Here is a 24,874-nt window from a genome sequence, read left to right on the forward strand (position 1 = left end):
TGCAGAATGTGGGTTGTTGACTTCTCAGATGCTGTGGTCCAGCATGGGCTGCAGCCGCCACTGCTGTCCAACTCCAATAGAAAGCATCCTGGTGCCTACCACCAGCCTAGAAAAAGATAAAAATGCAAAAGTCAAAGTATGGTTTCTATCAGATACACATTCCTTCTATTCTACAGTAAAACCTCCGTGCTCAAAGCCCTGGAAACTGGCTACCAACAACTATAAAGCTCTCTCTATAAAATGCCACTGAAACCTTTTGAAGAGTACTGGCGGCCAATACCCAGACCAATAATAAACACTATCTCTTCCATAATATTTACAAATTTTAGCAGCAAATATGAAAGATGGGCTTAGTGTGAGGTCTTATGTGTTTGTGACAGTTTTCCTGCCTCTGGACTGTTTCACTTACAGATTGAATCTCAGTGCAGTAAAAAGAGTGGACTATGTTGTTTCATACTACCCTTGGAAGGCATAGAAAAAGCCTTTGGAGTTCCCATGGCTCTTGATAAAAGATGATTGACGTGACAGAAAGACAAGATCCTTGAAGTTCACCAAGCAAAAGGCACACTAAACAACATGTTTCCCAAGCTAGAGACAGACCAAAGGTCATGGTCTTCCATGAGTCAGAACAGGCCAGCTCTTTTTAGTCACAGTCTCTGGAAAGTCTGGTTTAACCTTGATAACCAGAAGTGTTCAGATAATTATGCAGTTATTTAGATATACTGAATGGGATGCTCATGTAAGATATCAAAGTTGAAAGCACTGATAAGAAAAAAAATAAGAACGTTTCAAGTATGCATGAGGTCTTAGGCTAGATTTGTAGCATTGAAAATAGAATACAGAGAACGTTGTGTCGTAATTAAGAGCAGTGTCCAGACAAGGGCTAGACACTGGGTTAACATCCTAGGCTGGAGCTTATCAGCTCAATGTCTCAGTGTCAACATCTTAAAAATGCAGATAATTATTGGCACCTACCTCATAGGGTACGAATGAAAATTAAACAATGTGCCTGTCATTATGCAAGCCAATGAAAAGTGGAAAGTGTGGAATGTGAGCTACAAATTTGTTAATACATCAATACATTAAGATGTTAAATTTGGCAAAATTTGAGGTCTATTTCAATGCTTGAAAATAAGCCAAAATCTTTCATTTGCATGAAAAAATATTTTCCTATACATATAACTACAGCTTCTGAGATAGAGAATTATTGTATAATCTATGAAATCTTTCACTAGCTTTGATTTTTACTTCCACTTAATCTAATAAATTACATTCTTCTTATACATTGTTCTTATTAAATGGAACAAATTAGTACTGGCTTTTAAATATTTTGTTATTTAACTTTTGCCATTTCAAGCATATAAGCTTGCCACACCGTTTATGGCTGTAGTAAAATCATTGCTAAAACTAAAGTATCATATTGTTTTCTATAATACCTGCATTTAGTATTTTGCTTAATCAGACATGAATCATTAAATATATGTGTATTTAAAACTATACAATGACAATACAATCGAGAGTGTGCTTAATCTACTGAAAATCTATTTCCATAAACATTCTAAATGTTTCATAAAAGAAGAATCAAAATACCCTTCTTTATAGCTAATCCTAACACATTTTTCTGTCTTCTCACTCTAACTTATTTGTCCTTGAAATAAAATAACATTGGTTCAATTGCAAAATCAGAAGTTTGCTTCCCTTCAGACTTCAGGAGCCAGCACTGTGCCGTAAATACAACACAGCACGTTCCCTTCTAGTACTTCATTAACAACATGTTTTGAAGCCCAAACTGATGGGACAGGCTAATGTCTGAGCAAAGGGACTGTCCCAGTGATAGAGTTCGAGTTCGGTGCATCAGGTTTTGTATAACCAGCAGCGGCTTGGGGGCAACAGCAATACTACTCCATTTGCTGTAAGGAAGGAGGGAATTTTCAGAAATCTTTATTTAGCTACAGAGTTTAGTGAACTTCAGTTCATGTTGAGGTCTCCGAAGAACAGGAAGAGTCCAAATTTCTGCCATCGAGGGTTGGAGAAGCCTGGTGACATTAATAAGATCCAGAAGCCCTGGCCAAACAATTGTGGTCTTCCTTATCCACTGTCCCACAGGGTGAGTTTGTTGATGCTTTCATCTCCTCAGTGTTTCCCCTCCTCCTCATCTCTGCTCTGCAGTGGGGAAGGGGAAAGGAAAATAAGAGAAGAAGCCTCCTGAAATTACAGTTCTAATTTAGCATTAGCAGGAATTTGTAAACCACCGCTAAGGAGATAAAACTAAGATCTGTAGCTACAAACAAAACTAACACTAACCTTTGTGGCTGTTTATGCGACCTTGATTGGAAACACAGAAGCCAGGAGTCTTTACTGGAAGAGTGGGAGCAATAAAATATTCCGAGAAAAAGTAATAATAATAGGGCCTACACACAAAACATTCATTCCAGAAACAAAAAAGATGCGATGAGGCATAGGAGTTCAAATGAATACAATAATTTTAAATGCAAAATTTTGACACTGGTTTGGACACGTGGCCTGTAATTGTTGAAACTGGGTTATCCTGAAGTTATAGAATTGATATGACAATTTCATTACTGAGAAAGTCTAAGTTTCCAAGATTATATATAATTTAGGTTTATTTCTGACTTTTTGTCTGTTTCTCTAAATATAATTAGTTCATTGGAGTTATATGTGTAATGCAATAATCATCCTTATGATTCTGTATATAATACTAGTCTATTTTGAATATTCATTTGTCTCCAAAATATTGTCCCTACATTCAAACAATAATTTGTTCCCGAAGAAAGTTCAAGAGTAAATCCCAGAAAAATTTAAAGGTATAGTTTCTACTCCAGTAGCTGTGAATGTTGTACATTGACACAAAACATAGAATGTTCAAAGTTCATTATCTCTCTAATTACAAGAGACAAAATCTTCTTCATACTTGGGAAACACTGTATTTTATCAATGTCCTAATGGCAATCAATGTGAGAGCTAAGATAATTATGCATTTTATTGAGAGAATGCTCTATTTAATAATATATTCTCCAGTAGTCAGCAGGCATATGGCAGTAAATTTTCAACCAATTAAAAAGAAATAAGAATTATAGCTCCTCACTTAAGCAGATTGCATGTCAAGTGTTCAACACAACAATAAAAAGTGGTTAGAGACTAATCTGTTCTGACATATATGCACCACTCATGTCTATCCTAGCATAAAAATTCTGAGACAGTACATAGATGTTAAAACAATTCTGAGAAAGTTTTAGGAGAAAAGATAATTCCAATAAGAAGAAAAGCATGCTTTCTTTGGTCATTATTTTCAAAGATTTTTCTAAACAATAATAATTTTGGAATGTATATTTCCCATATTTAAATTGAACAACCTATCTTGTATGTATAGCTTCTTCATTGCATGTATAGAATCAAATTTTAAGTGATTAATCAATTAAAGAATGATATATCAGTAAAACCTAAAAACAAAATTTCAAGATAGCAACAAAAAATTTTTTTCAGTCAGATTATTCTAATACACAAATTAGATTAAGCCTTATGTTTCATATATATTCATATGAAATTACCATTTATTAATTTAAAATTACTATAACAGTAAAATTAATTATTCACCAATTTCTTGATTCTTTTATTTCCTAAACTGCTTGCATTAAATTGCACCAAAGACTAATTCTTACACTGTTTTTACACACACACACACACACACAAAGCAGCCCAACATAAACTAGCCAGTTTGATTTCTTCTTTAAAAAAATGCAAGTTTTTATATGATAGATAATTAAACATCAATAGAGCTCCATCTGTGGAACCCTGAGAGTTTCATGAATGCTATCAAAGATGTCAGCTTTTAAATCTTAAAAACTATTATATCTAATGTCTCTCTTAAGTCAACGATGCATTCAAAAAGCTATATGTAAAAGTATTTGCTTGCATGTAAATATAATCAGAACTTTCACAGATATTGTCCAAAGGGAACAGCTTCTTTGAACATTGACGGCAGTAGTTACATCAATGGTCAGAGTGAATGCATGAGGGCCAGCTCGGATGCTTGTACCTCAGCCCCCTTGTCCCATTATAGTAGAAAGAGACAGATTGCTTAGTGCTTTCAGATGTTAGACTTTAATAGACTAGGATGGGTTTCCTTATTATGACACTGGTCTATCTGCTTCATTCACTTTGTAATTAAAAATTTATTATTCTTTTGTTTCTGCAAACATTTTGTGATGTTTCTTCCTCTTAAAAGAATATTCCATTTGTTGCACCACGTAGGAAGTAGTCCATTAATGCACTCACACAGTTCCTAGAATTAACCCAAATTCTGTCATGAATCAACTTCTTTTCAAAGTACTTCTTTGAGAAAATTAAGGGACAGAGCCATGCAGGCTTATGTCAGTTTGGGTTGGAGTCTTTCATCAACTAAGGATTTCACAGCACTCATCTGAGGAGACAGGAGAACACACGGAACTTTCAGGTTGCCTTAAATGTAAAATCAGTTTTAATGGCTATGTATAATTTCACTTCTTTTTCAACCATTGATTAACTCTATATTTAAGCAATGCAAACAGCACTTAATAGGAGCAAGCAGCTATCATTCCTGTGATATGAATACAAGGACAGATCTCATAATTAATAACAGTTCTACAGAATTCTAGTGAGTAATGGACAGAATTGCTGCCATGCTCAGAGTCTCAGTCTTATGTGTTTGGTTTACTAAATTATTTCCTTAAAATACACTATGTGACATGCCTAGAGTATAGATAGTGAGAATAGACTAGCAATTCAGTCAAAGCAACCATATTGGAGCAGATTAGGAAGAAAACTGATGTTTTTATCTACCCTGGAGGAGACCTGTGACATGGAAGAGCAACTCTGAGATAGAGGCATAACGGGAGAGAGAATGAAAAGAAGGAGGAAGAGATCGGGGCTGGAGACATAGTTTCATATGAGTTGGCAATGGAATAAACAGAATAGTCAGGTGGGAAACGACGTGTGTGTGTGTGTGTGTGTGTGTGTGTGTGTGTGTGTGCGCGCGTGCGCGAGCGCTCGCGTGCCAATAGACTTTTTTATTGAGTCACTAGACTTCCTCTGAAATCAAGATTCAAAATCTGAAAAATCTACATACAAAAGATCTTGCAATTCTCCCTGAGAGCCGTAGTGCCCCGCTGAGATGTCGGAGGCTCCTCCAGTGGTTTTCTTTGCTAGGCAACCCAGAAGCCCTCTGTTGGCAAAAGCATAGTGGATTGCTTCTTATAAAAAGAGAACTAACACACGCGCACAGGATAGGAATACTTTAGAATCTTTCAATGCTAGTATAGAACACTGGGAACAGACATAAAGTGTTAGATTTAGTGAGAAGCAAAGTCTTACATATTCATCTGGCTTTGTTTTGCCTTTCAGCACTAGCAATGATGTAAATGTAAGGAGAGTAATTCATATAGCTGAGGAATAGGATTTGTTACAAAATCACCATCCTTATGTATTTTTACTATGCCTTTAGTCCCATTAAATAATGGCTTGGGCTATTTGAGTTCTTGAATTGCACTAATAGTGAATGGAAGACATTAGAGTCGTTTTATTTGCCTTTCTATTGTATGCAGGCTGATACGCATATAATTTCTGTTTTAGCTGTATTGGAGAGGATAGGACACAGTAAACTGGTTTTCAAAGTCTTCCACATGTCATGTCTAACTGATAAAAACAAGCAGTCAGGGTAGAGGCAAATACCAAGGATGCCAAAGCAGTTTCCTTCAGTAGATACTAGACATCCAACCATGCCAAGTCACACTGTAATCAAATAAGCTTAGACATATTTAAAGACAAGTGTATCATAGAAGAATTTTAAATAACTTATTATGGAAAATATTAAAATTTAAATAACATGGGGAAAGGTGATTGAAAATATAAACATAATTAAGACCATTTATTTGGGGTTTTTCTTGTACAGCTTGCTTAGAATAAAAGTCTTACATGTATTTGAAATTAGATATTAATTTGCAGCTCATTGTCGCAATATGTGAACAAGTACTCCTGTTGTGCAATAGGCAACATTGTCTTCCTTCCAGTTTTGGGGTCTGTTTGTTTGCTTGCTTTATTTCTTTTTAAGTTTTCTTTTCGTTGCTTAGAACTGCATCTCGATGCTGCCAAAGTCTCCAGTCGCCATGAAATTCTTAACACGACACTCACCTCAGGAACTCAATGACCACAACTCCGCCTCTTTGTTCTCAACGCCTGACACGAAACAGCTGGCTTCTAGCAGTTCCAAACGTCATCACTTGACTTGTCTTGAACCAGGCTTCATATGAAAAAATGTAAATTAGGTAACAGTTACTAGTGCTACAAAAACAACTTTGGGATGAGCCTGGCAGTAATTTGTCAGCGACAGGAACAATACCATGTTGTTTTGGTCTATGACTTATCTTGGTTTTCAATCAGGCACAGAAGGACTCCCAGTCCTTAAGGGTAACCACTGCGTTTTTGTTTGTTTGTTTGTTTGATTTGTGTGGGAGATATTTTTTTTTTCCTTATTTGATTACAGAGACACACATGAAACCTAGCTCATGCCAAAACCATAAAAAGAAGACTTTCTTTAACCGGTGAAATTTTCAACTCATTTTATTATATTGTCAATGAGTTGCTGAGATTTGCTGGGCTTGTTAACAATATAGCCAACAGATAAGAAGAAATAAAAACTACTGGCCTGTAACAGGCCAATCAAAGAGCCAGGCTGAAGGCCTGCTCAGGTTACACAGGTGAGGCCCTCTGTGCCTAGTTGTTGACCCAGCTAATGGTCAGAACGCTCAAGGTTCCGTTGGGATGATCCATGTGCTAAAACAAGGTATTCAAATGTCTGCCAAAATGGCTGAGAATTTGCCTTTCTTTGTAAGCTTTCTGCACAATAAACAAAAGGCTGGTATTCGATACTAACCAAACAGGGAAGGAACAGAGAGTAACAGAGGTGGAGCCACAGTTCCTAGTACGACATTGGAGTAGCTGTAAGGCCTGTCAATCTCTGTCCCAGATCTTCAGTTGCCCTTGGTATAAACGTACTGCTTTCGCAGAAAATATTAGTTTTTATAAACATTTAGTAATGCAAATTTCCTAGATGGAGAGTAATAAATTCAGTAAAGGGTCAAACAATGAGAAATTTGTAGCTTTTTTAAAACAGTGAAACTTCAGATAAAGGATACTTGACAATGTTCTAAAGGGATTTTTCTGTATTAAAGTGGTGTTCTAAACAGCACTGAATTCTGCCACTGGTACTGTCTTTTCTCATTCTCACAAAACCTGCATACTGAGTTTTGGAGAATGTTCTCAGAAACCAGTAAAATAATACGGCTGCATTTTTTTTAATTGACTCTACCCAACAATATTTGCTATATCATTCTTTTTCTTATATATGCTGTTTTACATTCAAGTTTGTAATTCTCTTGATTTGAAAGATTTTCACTTTCAAAGTAAAGTTTACTCTGAAAGTCATAATAATACTATGCAGCCAACACATTTCAACATTCAGCCATATATTACATGCCCTTCGTGACTTTTAGGTTAAGAAAAACATGGTGCAGAAAACAAAGTCACAATTGGTAAGGCCACCTGAAATATAAAGTCACTGTTCATTGATGGTTCTGCACAGTAGAATTGTCTGTCCACTAATCTAGGACATTACCTTCCAGGGAAATTAAATAAAGATGATTAATGGGTAGACATGCAAACAAATTTTAGAGACGATATACCGACTATGATATGTTTTCATTCTTCTTAGGAAGAAGCAGTTCTGAAAAGTAGCAGTAAGGTACAATTTCTGTTTCACTATCAGTCATGCATTATATTTTTCACCCAATTTAAAAGAACATTTTAGAGTTTGAGTGAATAAAAATTATACCCATATTTCAAACTGTTATGTCTTCATTTGTACCATAAAGGCATATGGTTCACAGTCCTCAATATTTAAATGTCTTTTTAAGATTCATTTATCTTGATTTTATGTGTAAGTATTTTACCTGTGTGTATGTACATGTACTATACATGTGCCTGATAAAAACAGAGTCCAGAAGAGGGAATTGGACTTGTAAACTGCCATGTGGATGCTAGGAACTGAACCCAGCTCCTCTACACAAATAGCAAGCGCATTTACCTCAAATTGTAAACAACTGTGTTATGAAATAACTACTAGAGACTTACAATATTTGTGAAAATGACCTTATAAATTTGGGAAATAATGTGATGCTAATTAGGCGGCCACAGTTCAATCTAAACGTCACTAAGAACAGGATTCCCCTCTCTTCTAAGATGTAATAAACAGGAAGGAAGTGGACACTTCTCTGCATATCTGATTGTATGAATTCAATCAGACTCTCCAGAGAGGGCTTAAAGAATGGAAGCGGTTGTTCTGAAAAGGGGAGGACTCCGTGGAGCACAGGTCATACTCCCGACCTCACCCCTCTGTGGTGTCCTGCCAGATGTGCTAGAAGACAGCTCCCGTTAGCCTCTGTTTAGAGAGCCCAAACGTGCCCAGTCTACTGAGTGGGACTCCAAAGGAAAGTAGGTTCTTGAGGAACAGGCAGGTTTTCAAGAACTTCATGCAGGATTATCTTTGGGATTACATTAGACCTTCAATTAACTTTTAAAAAATGAAATATATATATACATATATGTATATATAATCATACATATATATTATACATACACACCCTTATAAAAATATATCAAACAATAATTTACCTACGCATTAGAAACTTTTAAAATCACACATCAGATTTTACCAAAAGTAACTGAAGACATTTACCACCTTTGATAAATATTGTCACTTTGACACACTCAAGAATTACTTGAGAAAGGACAATCAGTGAAGGATTGCTTAGATCAGGCTGACCTGGGGAGATGACTACAGAGGATTATCTTTTTTGCTTTAATTGATGTGAGAAGACCCAGATACTGGGAGTGACTCTATAAAAAAAATGATCACAAGCCTGTCCTGTACTGATTTCTCTCTTTGGTTAGATGTGCATATTATTTGACTAGCTGTTTAAGCTCTCTCACTGACTTTCCCACAATTAGGGACTATAACTGAAACTGTAGTGTAGGCCAAAATAAAACCTTTCTCCTAGAAGTTGATTCTGTCAAGGTATTTTATAGCAGTAACATAAGCAGACAGGCATTAAAACCAAAGGCTAAGTTCTCCATCTAAGCAGCAGGATGATATAGAAATTTGATTCTGGAGGTTTCCTTCTTTGGTAGCTATATGATGATAAGCAAATAAGAAAATATTTCTGAGACCCCATTTCTTCCTCTGTTATCTTCCATGAGATGGGCAACGTGGAGAATGCTTAGATCTAGTAGTGGGTAGTGATGAAGTGATAGCACCCAGCATGCCTATAGTATGTTCAGTAATCTGGTAAAAATTTTATTATGTCAACGCTTGTCTGAAGATTGGTCTGGATGGGAGTAGGATTGTAGATAAGAGTTTTAACCGCTTCGGTGAAACATGAGTAAGACCTCAGCCACCCACTATCAATATACAAACACATAGTTTCTAGCCTAGTCATACTGAACAGACAGCACTGACATTACAAAAGTATTTGCTCCTACTGGATAAAGTGATGGTATTCTGCCACAACTTTTTCTCATTAACACTCACATATACAATAAAATAAAATGGAATCAAGCTGTTTCCCCCTAGAGATGCTGCGTTCTTACATCCCAATGACTTGACTTAGTTCAGTGACTTGCTGTGACTAGTGGAAGACTGATGTGGGATTCTGCTCTGTATGTTGTGGATACCATTGGTTAATAAAGAAACTGGCTTGGCCTGATAGGGTCTGCGGGGAAAACTAAACTGAATGCTGGGATAAAAAAGGGCAGAGTCCAGATAAGCCATGGAGCTGCCACTGGAGACAGACACACCTAAGCTTTGCTTAGGTCACGACCTCGTGGTATTGTACAGATTAATGGAGAAAGGTTAAAATAAGATGTAAGAGTTAGCCAATAAGAAGCTAGAGCTAATGGGCCAAGCAGTGATTTAATTAATACAATTTCTGTGTGATTATTTGAGGGGTCTGGGCAGCTGGGCAAATGAACAAGCGGCCTCCTACAACAGAAGACTTTGCTACTTTGACCTTCCAGTACTGCCATAAATGTATGCTGTTTAAAGATGCAAAGGGAACTCAACTGACACAAGAGCTTAAAGCTAAAAACCAATAAACAAAACAAACACCAACTGATTTTGGATTATTCAGAGGACAAGACTCCCACAATTCACCTTCGCAGGGAAAGTAAAAACACTATAACCGAATGGAAGGAAAGGATTCGCCTTGAATGGTAGTTTCCAGTTCATTATTCTTCCTTGGCCTCAACTGTTGCCATCATCCTCTTCCTGAAGACATTGAAGTGGACAATGGTTGCTCTTTTGCCATTGAGTTGGGGAGTAGTTTGCTCAAGCACTAAAACATGTGAGTATTTTCTCACAGTTCCCACCTTGTAACAAACATGTAAAGTCTTTCTAGGTCTCATGCCTCTCCATTTTCCTCATGTGTGACTCAATATCACAGCCTTTTAAAACTGGAGTGATTTAAATCACAGTGGGAAATTATTAGAATTTGACGTTTCTTAGGTTGAAAATTTCCTTAAGAGATATGTTGTTTTTAAATGACATAACACCAACATAGAAGACATAAATCATATAATATTTAATATCATCTTATAAGCATCAGTATCGACTAGATATGAAATATGCACTTTTATCTACCTTGATGTGCTTTTTTCTTCATGTGACTCTTTCCTCCACATACATGATACCTGCTTATGTGGGATATTACTACACAATAAATCAGTTACAGTGTTTTATTTAATTAACAAGTTATATAAAATTATAAAATTTGAGTAGCAACATTTTAAGGGTTGAAATAAAAGCAATTAGATAGCAGATAAATAAGCTTTCAAGAGGCTGGAGATATGACCCAACAGTTACAAGCACTTGCTGCTCTTGCAGAAGGCCAGAATTTAGTTTTCAGCATTCACATGGTACACATATACATACACACAAAGAATAGTAAAGATATACATGTATATTGAAAGAATCTTTCACATATTTTACTTTTAAAGGAATATTATAAATTATAACTTAAAAGCCAATATAAATACTAAGTAAACCACAGAAATTACTAATAATTTAAGTTAACTTGACAAAAAAATCCCTAAATAATATAACTTCACTTATTGTAAAAAATTTTCAAAATTACAATTCTCATGATTTTTCACACACAGTTCATTCAAAATTTTATTATAAAGATGCCATTTATGCTGGAAACTTTATTTAGAACTTTAAAATATGCTGATATTTTATGAATATTTCTCTCTTAAATCACTATGTTTTCGAGGTCTGGACATGTTTTTAATTTGACTTTTTATAGAAAATTAGGCAGAAATCAGGAGCTACCAGTTCTGTCCCAATTCTCACATGCTCTCCTCTAAATGATTGCTTTGAATCTTTGAAATACACCATGTGGCTGCACACGGATGATTTCCAGTGTTTGTGTGACCAGCAGAGTTGCACTTTTGGAAAGCCGGAAGATCAATCCATTTCCAGGTTTAATATTTTAAGACTTTTTCTAGTGCCCTTCAAACTAATTCAAAAATATTTACTCTATTAATTCAAGCCAAATGAGTTATCCTTCCACCTGAATCACAATCTCAGGCTGTGCTCATTTTTCTTCAATAAAGCCTTCATCTTACAGTCAAACCAATTTCAACATGGGGCAGCATAGGTTTGAGAATAGTTATTGAGTATTTTCTTAAATTAGCACTAATTCCGTGATCTATTTTAGTCTTGAGGAAGTTTTGAAATTTCAGGCAGCAAGGCTTCACTGTAAACTCTGTTTATTTAAAAAAACATGCTGTAGCTTCTCTTTAGATCATATGAATCTATTTCAAAAGCTACTTCAAAGATGATGTTTTATTTGACAGCTGTGTGAAACGAGGACTATTCTCGAGCTTGCAATGATTCTTCTCCCTTCGCCTCCAAGTGCTGGGGCTGCACGATGGGCACCACACCCAGGTGTCGTCAGAGTTCCTAAAATATCTATTTTTCTACAATCATATATTTGTAAAAAAAAAAATAAAATACCTCACTCTAGTCAGAATGGTCACCACACAGAAATCTGACAACAAATTTTAAGAGGAGTTGGAGAAAGAGAAATTTTCTGTGCCTCTGGGTGAGCTGCGAAGAGAGCAGCTGTGGGGAAACAATTTGGAGATTCCTCCGAAATAAATAAATAAAAACTAAAATTATAATTACATTGTGACCTAGCTCCTTCACTCCTGAAGAGTCCTCAAAAAACTAAAAGTATACTTACATTATGTCCTAGTTACTTCACTCCTACACATACATCCGTAGAGTTCCACACCCTACCACAGAGTTATCTGTAACCCCACAGTGACTGCTGCCTTGTTCATTACACCAAGAAATAGAAATACCCAAGCTATTCTTCAATAGACAAGTGAATGATGATAATCTGGTTCCCATATAAAATGGAGTACTATTCAGCTCTATATAAAAATAAAATCACAAAATTTGCGGGAAAATGAATGGAGTTGGGAGGTTTAATATTAAGCGAGGTCACACAAGTTCAAAAAGAAAAAAAAGAAAACAGCATGTTCTCCTTCATATGGAATCCTATTATATTGTGGAGTGGGGGGAGGGAGTGTATAAATAAATATGCCCATGGGTACAATATGATATTAAGGCAGAGAGAAGGGAGTAAATTTAGGTGACAAGGTAGGATAGATTTAGATAATACTCACGTGGACCATGAAAGATGAGATAAAGCCAATCATTTTTCTGTTTTAACGCTGTCATGGATTTTTCTTTTCTTTCTTTTCTTGCATGGTGGATAAGTGCATAAAATATATCTGATAAGCAGAAGTGTAAAATCCAGTCTGAAACTCTACAGCATAATCATGCCCACTCTAACTTTAGAGACGTCTGTAGCATGAATTCTAATTGTTGCAAATAATAAAAACCCGGAGTCAGATATGGGGTCAAAGCTGAAGGATCAGAGAATTAAATGAGCCAGCCACTAGAGAGACATTTTATCTTTACTGAGTCCTCAGACCAAAAGTGGCAGGATCCTGTCTCCAGACTGAATGGGTTGAGCTCCTGTCTTCTTCCATCTCATATCCTTCTCTCTGCCCAGACAAGTCCTTTCCTGTCTCCACCTCCCAAGTAGTGGGAATAAAGCTGTGAGCCACCACCACCTGGCTCTGTTTCTCTGTTCAACTGGTTCGTTCTCCTGTAGCCCAAGGTGACCTCAAACTCAACAGAGATCCATCTGCTTCCTGTGTTCTGGCATTAAAGGTGCATGCCACCACTGCCTGACTTCTATGGCTAACTAGTGGATAGCTCCACACTCCAATCTTCAGGCAAGCTTTATCAAATAGATCATAAGCAAAATATAACCACAGAAGTTCATTGAGTTTTTAGAGATTTGGGGTGTGGTTAATCTTGCTGCATAAAGATTTTTAATTTGCAATTTCTTCAAAATAAAGTTTAATCATGATAATATGTAACATATGTATGTATATGTATGTATGTATGTATATGTATATGTGTGTATGTATGTATATATATGTATGTCCTAGCATAGAGAAGGAAAAAAGTCAGTGCATGTGTATTTTTACTAGATAAGTGTACTTGTCTGGAGGCAGCTATTTCTGTTGTCTGGGTTGTTTTTCTTTTTAAGAGTAATGGAGTCATGCACAAATCATTTCAGAGAAAGTATCTCCAAGGCTTTAATGGCTCTCCTCTCCCTACTGGATTCTCTTATAGAAAGTCTCAATGACTATTTTTGACAACTACCTCCAAATAAACTCACCAATTATATTTACAGATGGCTCTATACTTTTAAAAAGACTCCATGTTAGTAAAATATCAAAATTACATTACCTGATGAACTCCTTATTTTCTCAAAATCCTTGCTGGTTACTATCTACTTTCAAGTCATATCCTTCCACTGGTCTCTGATTAAAAAAAAAAAAGTCCATTTTCTGCACAGTATTGTGAAAACTTCTGTTTTTTCTTTCTGACTTCCTAGTTCATGGCCCATTGAAGAAACACATTGGTTCATTAATGACAGATACAGACGATGTCCATCTGCTATCCATCTTCAATTCTAAAGACAGAGACATAAAGATTCTTGAAACACTAGACTTGCAAAATTAGATGCAATTTAGCAAGCAGCTCAAGGAAAAAGTCATTTGATCCATGATTACTTTTTTCTATATTCTTGATCTTATGTTACATGCAAAATAAGGACACCAATGTTCTAAATATAAATTTTAATTTGAAGCCTGCACTACTTGTTATACTTCTTGTCATCTAAAAATAATAAAAATATTATGAATCAATTATTTGCCACGTACAGTTTATTTCATGTCTTACCTTGATAAACACGAACATTTCAGGCATTTTCTGGACTTTGGTTTTAGTACATTAGTTTTTTTGCATAAGAATTGTTCAAGTATTTCTGAACTGAATGTGGCTAAATACACAAGGAACAATGCTTCTGAAACTTCATCAGACACGGGATACTAGAAGAAAAAAGCATTATTTTTAATATGGTCATATTTATGATTGAAATTCTGTTTGTTTTTTTTTAAATTTTTTGGTCATCCCCAGTCAGACTACACTATGACAATCTCTCCCCTCCATGGATACCATGAACATATATCGAAAGCCTCAAAAGCAAAGTAGGTATTTCCATGGCAAATGTTAACTACAGAGATAAATCATTCAGTTAATAAGATCATTCAGTTAATAAGATGAATGAGCTCAAACCCTTCAGGAAACATGAATGAATACTTGATATAAATAATTGCATGAAGATTGCATAGGAAACAAATTATTTCTATATAATCTTAGTAAGGATAATGGTGATGTTTTGAATAAATTTCTGATGGCAATAATAAATACACTATTCTTTCATAGAAAAAAATTAATTTCAGACTTTTATACATTTCTTCAAGAAGGTATGTACAAGAATGTTGCTGTTTATAGGTTCATGTGTTTGCCTGTGTGTTGTATGCTGTATTTTGATTCAAAATGGATTAAAAATTATTCTTTCATCCAATATTTCCATTTCAAAAGTATTTGAAGATCATATTTGGTCTTACATTATTTTGTCATTTTCTAGAATCGCATAGTTTGTTTTCTTGTTTTCTAATGTTCTCCTAGTCTCAAATTTTTATGAAGTAGTAATAAGAAATTAAACTCCTTAAAATATATAAAGCCTTAGTTTTGTAAGTTTTATAATTGAGTTGATTATACAAAATCCATTTGCACCATATTTAATTTTCCTTTCAATTGTTCCCTGAAAATTGATTCTGTTTTTACTTATGTGATGTTTTTATAAGCTAAATTTCATTTATATTTAGTCTACAACACCCCACAGGCTATTGTGTAAATATCAGGATGTTTTAAGATATGAGACACCTAAGGAACTACCGAAACACCTAGGTTTGTTTTTTCCATCAAATGCCTAAATATCTGAAATTTCTTTTGTGGACACCAGAAATACAGGAAAGAAGGAAAGATACAATTACATAACCTGAGCAAACCTCCTACCATTGAATAAGAAGATAATGTAAACTGAGTGTTGAGTCGATGTCAACCTTTTGTACTGAAGATACTAAGTTCATGAGAGTGATATAATAGTTTCAAAGCTACGGAGATGTACAGCACATTTGCTCACTCATTTACTTAAGGTAAGTGTGGAAAGGTCAGGCATCGAACTGTATTCCCATGGAAGACTGAAAGGCGTCCATGTTATATTTTCCTATAGTCTGCATTTCCTTGCATCTCCTTTGTACTTAGAAGAGAATCTGTCATACAACAAATAGTCACCACACATCTACTGAAAATAAAATTTCAAAAAAGAGAAAAAATAATTTCTTTAGGAAATACTTCTCAAAGCATTCTGAAAACAATCTTTAAGGCATTTATCTGATTCTAAGACCTTAAAAAAATCAAAATCAGGGTCAACAAGATGACGTAGGGAGTAGAGGGACCTGTTGCTAAGCCTGAGGACCTGAGTTTGATCCCCGGGACCTATAGGGTGGAGGGAAAGAACTTAATCCCGCAAGTTGTCCACTTACATGGTCACGTCATCACATGAACACCCTCTACTCCAACACATGCAGTGCTTCTAAACCATCCAGGCTCCCTCTATATTTTCCTCTTCAGAGGATGTCCTTTTGGAAACAATGAAAAATTAACTACTCAGTTAAATGTGTGAGAAAAACGCATTTCAAAGTCTATCAGATTGTAAACATTCTACAATAAAGCCAAACCAATAAGGTATTGTGAAGAATACATTAAATAAATAATAGTATCTGCAAATTCAGAATAGATATTTTACATACTCTAGCCTGGGTGAGTTTTTCTATTTTGTTAGTTTGTTTTCCTGTATCTTTTTTTTTTAAAGATTTATTTATTTATTATGTACACAACATTCCTTCCATATATGCTTGCATGCCATAAGAGGGCACCAGATCTCATTATAGATGGCTGTGAGCCACCATGTGGTTGCTGGGAATTGAACTCAGGACCTCTGGAAGAGCAGTCAGTGCTCTTAACCTCTGAGCCACCTCTCCAGCCCCCTGTTTTCCTGTATCTTATAGGATCTTATTTTAATTCAATAGGGTTAATGCCTGTTTATACATATTTTTAATATGCAATGATTTATTACACTGTGAAAATGAAAATTTTATTTGTGTACCAATAACATCCCATGAACTGAAATTAATGAACATTGTGCTAAGCAGTTAAAAAAGGATTATGATCTGAGCTATAATTTTATGAAAAGAAAGACTGGGCAAACAAACAAGAGGAGGGAGAGAGAGAAATGGGAGATGAAAATAATGTAAGAAGGAAGACAGATATAGAACAACATTTTTATAACTTGGTTTTGTGAATTACAAATGTTCATGCTGGTGCAGTATAACATGAAGATGGTCCAACAAGGATGCTAAATGGTACGGCTTGAGGGAGGACTAAATGCAGGCAAGATGCTTGTTATGAAAGGCAGCATCAAACTAACTGTTTTTCTAGCTCTAATTTTGTCATTAGTGTTTTGGATTTTGGTTGGAGTAAAAGGCATGAAATACATTTGCTAATTAAAGTGGAACATTGCACATGAAGCTGCACAGCCTCCACTCTGAAGGCCAATTCCAACCGTACAGACATTCTTGACTTGGATAGACTTTGCGTCTGGTGAATTTTAGTGTGTAATATGTTTATTTACTTATAAGTGGTTCTTTCTTATTATTATAAAGCTTATATAATTTTTAAGTAACTAATGGACATGTAGTAGGTCCTCAATCAATATTAGTTATTGCTCACTCACTTAAAAAATTATAGTAACTAGATGAAACATCAGAATAAACACCGTTTATGAAAAAAGACACAATGAAAGAGGAAATTTAAGTACATACATATATATGTATACACACACACACACACACACACACACACACATATATATATATGTAATAAAGTCACACACACACTACCAAAAGTAAAAAATACATTATACATTGCAGAGGAAGGCTTTGGGCCTATAGTTCTGGAACTCTCTGATCCAGAAGTATTTGACCATGTGTGTCCTGTTCCTCTGCCTGAAGTGAACCTTGTCAATGGACAGGGTTGTTCAACAGATGATGCTTCCCGTTTCTGTGAGGCAGTGATCATGATACTCCACTGAGGTGATTGTGAGGGCAAAATAGTTAAACTATTTAAAGCTTATAGACTTTGGAACAAATGGATTATGAAGCAATGTCTAAGAACCAACAAACAGTAAATGTTGGTATCATTAATAACTTTCAAATATAAACCTATACTTTGAAATAAAATATATGACAGTTGTCATACAGCCAACAAAGGGACAGATCTAAGTCTGTCTTCCTAAACCATGATATTGTTTAAACTCTCTGAAACTAAAGAAGGCAGAAAAATGAAGCCAGAATTTGACATAGACTAACTATATGCTCCTCAATAGGTATATAACTGGTGCAATTAAAAAAACCTCTATTTTCAATGTGGTTTCTGTATCACAAAGATACTCCTAGAACTGCATGGTGGTATTAAAAGTGGAGCTGGTGACTCCAAGTGTGGTGAGTTGGGTCTTCATGGGTACCTTTGTGTGAGGGCTGAAGTGGCATCTGTCAAGGTGACTTATAAAAGAAGAGGGGGCTAGAAGTCTTGGAAGATCCTAGAGAATTTGGCCCTGTTATGAAAAACCATCTTAACAGATTCACAAGGCTTCTGCTTCTTTAAAATGAAAATCTGGTTACTATCAAACATTGCAAAAGGCTCCCCAAATAGTTTAAAATAATTATTTGGCTCAAACTGTAAGTGCATTCGTTGTAAGCAAATGTGTAATGACTGACAATTTATCTACACCCTCCCTGAGACCTTACCTGCATTGGTAAGAGTGAGCCAACAGGCCCTATATGGTGAACACGGAAATGAACAAAGCAACTGCCTGGAAAGCTTTATGTAGACTTAAACTGTTCCACTAACCCAGAAACCCCTCCCTCTGTCGAAGGCAATTAAGGTACTATAGAACCATAAAATCATTTTCATGGTGTAGGTACTCAAGGGAAATTCCTCTTACATCAGAGAATCGCTTAATGGTGTTTAGGCTACTTCCAGCAGCCAGCTCCGCTATGCCAGGGCCAAACTATCCCACCTCAGGAGCTGGAAAATGCCAACATTTAAAGCCTACCAGTCAGAAGTGGCTAAGTCAGTGCTGAGAGAGTTTTACCATCTGTTAGCTCTTTTTTTTTTCCATCATCCCTATGTACTCATGGAAAGAAAGTTGTGTGTGTGTGTGTGTGTGTGTGTGTGTGTGTGTGTGTGTGTGTGTTCAAAGGCAAATGAGAATAAACTTTCAAATTAAATACCCTCAGAAACAAATTTACCCACTTGAGCTTTGCCACTGCCTGGGGCAGCGAAAAACCAAAACAGGATGTTTTTCTGAATGAGCGGTCAGTTTTACCTTACTGTCTCATTATAGAGAACCACCACCCACCTGGGAGGTCACTGTCTTGCTCCGGAGGAAGAGTAATTAAGATTCAATTTAGGTCACTTAAATCTCCCGAGTTCAAAAGTCCTTGCAGAACGCTAATAGTTCTCAGGGCTCTCGGACAGCTGTATGTACAATTTCTAATTTTTCTCCATGTCCTTCAAAACTGTCCCCACCCTATAAAGCACTCTTTTGTCATCTTGAGAACGGTCTAGAGCTAGCGTTTCATGGGGAGAGATGCTGTGCTGAGGCTTGCAAATGCTCCCGGTGTGACATTTAACCAACCGGGAGCTTTGAACTAGAAAAACAGGCTTAAGGTCTCTTTGACTCTCTCACCTGGAACACAATCTCTCTCAAAGCCCAGGAAGGACTCCTCTGAAGTCCCTTTCCCTGACTAAATCCTTCCAGAAGCCTGCAGTGATCACGAGCCTCCTCTTTAGAAGCTCCTCAAATAGTAGCGGTTCCCACAAAAGAGCCTGAAAGTGAAGCACCACGCCGAATCTCCGGTAACCTTTGTCCCTGCTACCTACTCGCTGTCTAGTCTTTGGACTCATTCATCCCCACTAAAAATCATTTACTAAAATTGCCTCCAGCCTCTGCCTTCTTTCTGCCTATGAAGAAGGTTGTACACGCTTCTCAGTCTCGGTGGGTTAATGAGTACTGTGTGTCAGCCGGTACTTTAGTATCTCATCTCCTGTTAGCCTGTCCATTGTCAGTTCGTTTCCGAAGACCCAATTAGCAACTCATCGGAGAAGAGAGAAAGAAAGCTTTTGCTCCACAGTTTAAAAACCACAACAAGGGCCTTCAGTTCTGCCCAGTGCTCAAATACACCTGCTGCCATGCCTGGCTTGAATTCAACACACCGGACCCTCGTGGTACAAGAAAAGAACGGACACTGGCAAGCTTTCTCCCGATTTCTACAAGTGCACCATGGGATATGCATGCACACATGCACTCGTGACACAAAACAAGTAGATAACAATAAATGCAAAAATGCATAAATAAAATGTGTAAATAAATGCATGAGCAAAAATATTTTCAAACCATGAAAAACAACAAGCAGCCGCATTTGTAAAACCCTTACAATTTAGGATCTGATTACATTTTGCATAAAAATAGAAAGCATTTAATAGGAATAGTATAGCAGTCATTATATTAAAGTAATCAAGATTTTGAACTTTAGGCTATGGTATGGATGGCTTAGTAAATTGTCTGCAAAATATGCTGGGCTAGAACTTTGGTTAATAGGAGCAAGATTCTGGATCTTTCTTGCCTGGAATCCTGCCCTTTGAAAAACTGGTGGTTTTGACATAATATGACCACTAGCAGTAGTAGAAAGTGATTAGAAACATAGATTCAAAGGTAAGGGGAGAATGGAGAGGTGAATTCTATCAAAACATGCCAAAGTGGACTGGAAAAGCCCAAGAAGATGCCTCAACCTTACACAAAGAACTGAGGAAAGCTAAGAGCAGAAGAGGTGATCTTTTCCAGGAAAAAAACATGTACACCCTTGCTTGTCCAGAGTTAAAAGTCAGCTGAAAACAAATATACACCTAGCATTATATGGACTGAGCATGCTATATTTTGGAATATGCATATATGTATGCAAGGTATAGGTACATGTATGTCTATACGATATGTGTATATGTAGATGTATAAGATTATCTGCATGCAATACTATTAGTGTAAAAAGAGGCCATGAATTTGAGGGAGAGTGTGGAGAGGAATATATGCTAAGGTTTGGAGGGAGGAGAGGGAAGGAAGAAGTTTTGTAATTATACTATAATCTTAAAAATAAAATAAGATGAAAACTACTTTTACAAAGAAAGAAACTGGATGCCAGCATCTTTACCAGCGTGAAGCTGTAGTTAACTTAGGCGACAGCAGTGGACTAGCCAGAAATTTATTCAAAGATACTATAAATGGACTACATAAAATTTGGCTGAATAAAAAATGATTTAAAAACAAGCAAATAATGAAAACTATACATTTATGCAAGGAAAGTCACAATAACATTTCGTAAAATAAAAGGCAAGACAGCTCACAGCTGCCTGGGCAGTGGGTGTTGCTCCCCTGCCCATAGCTCATCAGCACAGGGGAAGTCCTATAGAGGAAAGTATTTGAGCACAGGCTTCACCCCAGTGCTGGGTTATATAGATGCAAGGATGACCTCTACACAGATGGGGGGGGGGGGGGTTGAGCAAAACATTGCATTTGAATAAACCGTGAGCACACACATCTAGGGAAACCAGATTCTCCTTGCTTGCTCTTGAATAACACCAAGCAAGCCACTGAAACACCACCTACAAAAAGAAGCAGTTTTGGGCAGAGAAGGTTCAAACTGTTAATCCCAGCCCTTGGGAGGCAGAGGCAGGTAGAGCTCTGTGAGTTCGAGGCCAGCCTGGACTAGAGAACAAGTTCCAGGACAGGTTCCAAAGCTACACAGAGAAACTGTTTCGAATGCACACCCCCACCCCTGCTGTCAAAAAAAGGAGCAGTAATTGCTAGGGTCCACTGACTTGTGTCAAATCCCAATGTCTAAAAATGACAGGACGATTTGTTAGAGTAAAGGCTCCATCCTCAGCAGGGTCCTACGTGGTAGCAGTGAAATTTTAAGAGATGGATAATCCAATGTAAGATTATAGGTCACTGGGTTTGTGACCATGAAGGAATGAAGATTATAGACTTTAAACCCTTTCTTCCTCTCTTTCTTCCTCTCCCTTTCCCCTCTCCCGTGCTCTCTCCATTTCCTTTTTCTTTCTTTGTCTAACCTTAGGCTATAAACCTTAGGGGTGGGGTCTATGTGGAGAGATGGCTCAACAGTTAAAGGTGTTTACTGCTCCCGCAGAAGACTCAGGTTTAGTTCCCAGCATCTAAATGGTGGCTCACAACGACCTGAATACCCACTTCCGGTGCATCCGGCTCCCTCTTCTGATCCATGTGGGCACCAGGTGTACAAGAATACATACAGGCAAAATACAAAGAAAGATAGCAACTGAGGAGTGCCGAGAGTGGAAGAAACCGTCTTCCCCGGGGAAGAGCACACCAACTGTTATCCAGTACCAAAGGGTCGGCCCTGAAAACAGGCATATATATGTAACACCATACAGACTAAACAGGTTGTATCTAAGAAAATATATATATTCGTTTACCAAGAGTTAATAAAAAAAGAAGGCCATGAATTTGCAAAAGATCATAGAATAGTATATTATATGTGAGGATTTGGAGGGATACAAGGGAAGTGGGGGAATGATGTAACTGTATTACAACCTCAAAAATGAAAAAGTAATAAAAAAAGGAAATCCAACTTCAGCAGCAAAGTGAAACCTTATCTCAATAAATAAACAAATGGGCAAAGTATTTCAACCAAAATATTGAAAGATATAAACAAAACAAGAAATGTGAATTACCATATTACTTAGAAATGAAAACCTCTTCCAGCTTTTGGTTGTCTTAGATGTTAAACTTACTAGGCAAAGAATGAGATTGAAATTTTATAAATATAATCACACAAAAATCATGGTAAAAAATTAAGACAATTTAGGTAGCAAGGATTTAAAAGATAGGAGAATTTCAGTAGATAGATAGAATATGTGAAAGTATGATTTGGAGTGACTTTTGTGTAGTTGGGTTTTCTGAAAGGATCCCTACGTTGAAAATGTGTTCTTGGTGAACTGTTGGTATTTGTTGGAACCTTCCAGAGGTGATGTTTAGTAGACAATGCTTAGCCCAGTAAAGGTGACAGCCCTCTGAATTGTGGTGCTCAATGAATGTGAAAGCAAGAATGAGTTACTACAGAAAGAACCACCCTAAGCCCTGGTTATTTCAGCCTTCCTTCTCATCATGTGATATTTTTGCACTTGCTTTAATCATTGTGATGTCATCTGCCATGAAGCCCTCAGCAGGAGCCAAAGAGATGAGGCCACCTGAAACCGGACCTTTAGTTTACAGAACGGCTGACAAAATAAGTTTGCTTTCTTTATAAAGTACCCAACATCAAGTATTCTGTTTTGACAACAGAAAATAGACTAGGACATTTAGAAAGGCAACAGACCACTTGATGGAATCCAAGAACACACTTGAAGCAGCAGGAGAAATAAAAAGGATGAAGTCAACGTCAAAAAAAACAAAATCATAAACCTACAGGATAGAGAAAAAAGTCACGGAAGAAAATAACAAAGGATTACAAAGCACAGAATGAAATCAGATGCACCCATCTGACCAATGTATTTCTAACATAAGCTGGAAAAGAGAGGAATATGGACAATTAGCAGTTGATTTTGCCTCAGAAGCAACGGATGCGAAGGAGCAAAGGGTGTGTGGGAAAAGATGAGAGAGGAGAACTGTAGGAATGAACTCTTTACCCCACATCCACTGGTTTTCAAAATGAAACCACTTTCTGAATCCTCTCAATGAGATAGTGAAACAAAAGAACATATAAAGGAGAGAGAGTTGACTAGGACTGGAAACAAATATCAAATGCACATACTTTTTATATTTTTAAATCTGTTCCTTTTGATATAAATATGGTAGCTCTACATGCTCATGCTCTAACAATACTAAGTGCAACATACAAAATAATAGCATAAATAAATGAAAACTAAATGGAAATAAACTAGGGTAAAAGTGATGTAATTTTGATAAAGTTAAATTGATAATAGCAAATTTTATATTTAGTTAATAAAATACATAGTGGAACATGTAGCACAGGAAATGAGAGAGTGCTTTAATAATATAGTTCACCCAGGGCCCAGCAGTGCACCCAGGGCCCAGCAGTCTGCCCAGGGCCCAGCAGTGCACCCAGGGCCCAGCAGTCCGCCCAGGGCCTAACAGTCCACCCAGGGCCCAGCAGTCCACCCAGGGCCCAGCAGTGCATGCACCCAGGGCCCAGCAGTCTGTCCAGAGCCTAACAGTCCACCCAGGGCCCAGCTGTCCACCATCACTCACTCTTGGCTCTGTGACCAGTTCCTGATTTCTGCATTAACTGCCGCCCACTACAGCATGAACTTACCCTGTTTTCTGTTGTGTTTGTTGTTGTTGCTTGTTTGCTTGTTTTTAGGAGTCATGGTTAGTTCTCTCCAAGGCTGCTGGGTTATCCATATCCAGCCTCTGGTTCCTAGCCCTTCAGGCAGTGTCAAGAGTGGACTCTGTCTTGTGGAGGCGTCAGAAACTAAAAACAACCTAGATGTCCCTCAACTGAAGAATGGACAAAGAACATGCGGTATATTCACACAATGGAGTATCATGCAGCTATTTTTAAAACAAAATATGAAATTTGCAATCAAGTAAACAGAACTAGAAAAATAATCTTCCTGACCCCAATAGACAAACATGGTTTGTACTCATTTATAAGCAGATCTGAGCTGTAAAGTAAAGGATAATCATGCTACAATCGACAAACTCAGAGAGGTTAAGTAACAAGGAGGGATCAAGGAGGGAGAAATCATGGATCTTGTAGAGGACCGCAACCACATTCGCCATTGCAAGATGGCGCTGACATCCGGTTCCCCCGCCCGGTGAACAGGATAATGCGCATGTGTTGGTAAATTTCCAACGCTGTAGTCCCTGCCTCTCCCAAGGCGTCATCTGGGATGATGGGTAGCTGACCAATCTGAGAGTGACACGTCCGAGGCGGGGACTGTTTCCTATAAAAGGGCTGGGTTCGCCTCGCTCTGGGTCTCCGCCATGTCGGCTTATGCTCTCGCTCTCAAGACGCATTAAAAAGCTGTTCTGCAGAAGGATCCTACGTGCCCTGCGTTGTTCTTGCTGGCGAGACAGTAGCGCGGGACAGGATC

At 37.2% G+C, this 24,874-nt stretch overlaps 1 long non-coding RNA gene across 1 annotated transcript; it reads right to left on the reverse strand.

Moving 5' to 3' along the window:
* Positions 1–24,874, reverse strand: LOC125406069 (uncharacterized). Its single transcript, XR_007233785.3, has 7 exons — positions 24,091–24,874; positions 16,150–16,245; positions 14,438–14,586; positions 13,943–14,168; positions 12,802–12,909; positions 6,187–6,295; positions 1–2,163 (listed from the first exon to the last, which is right to left on the reverse strand). It is a non-coding gene; the product is annotated as an uncharacterized LOC125406069 (long non-coding RNA).

The sequence above is a fragment of the Myodes glareolus genome, chromosome 15 (assembly GCF_982192425.1).
Source record: "Myodes glareolus chromosome 15, mMyoGla1.1, whole genome shotgun sequence".
NCBI classification, from domain to species: Eukaryota; Metazoa; Chordata; class Mammalia; order Rodentia; family Cricetidae; genus Myodes; species Myodes glareolus.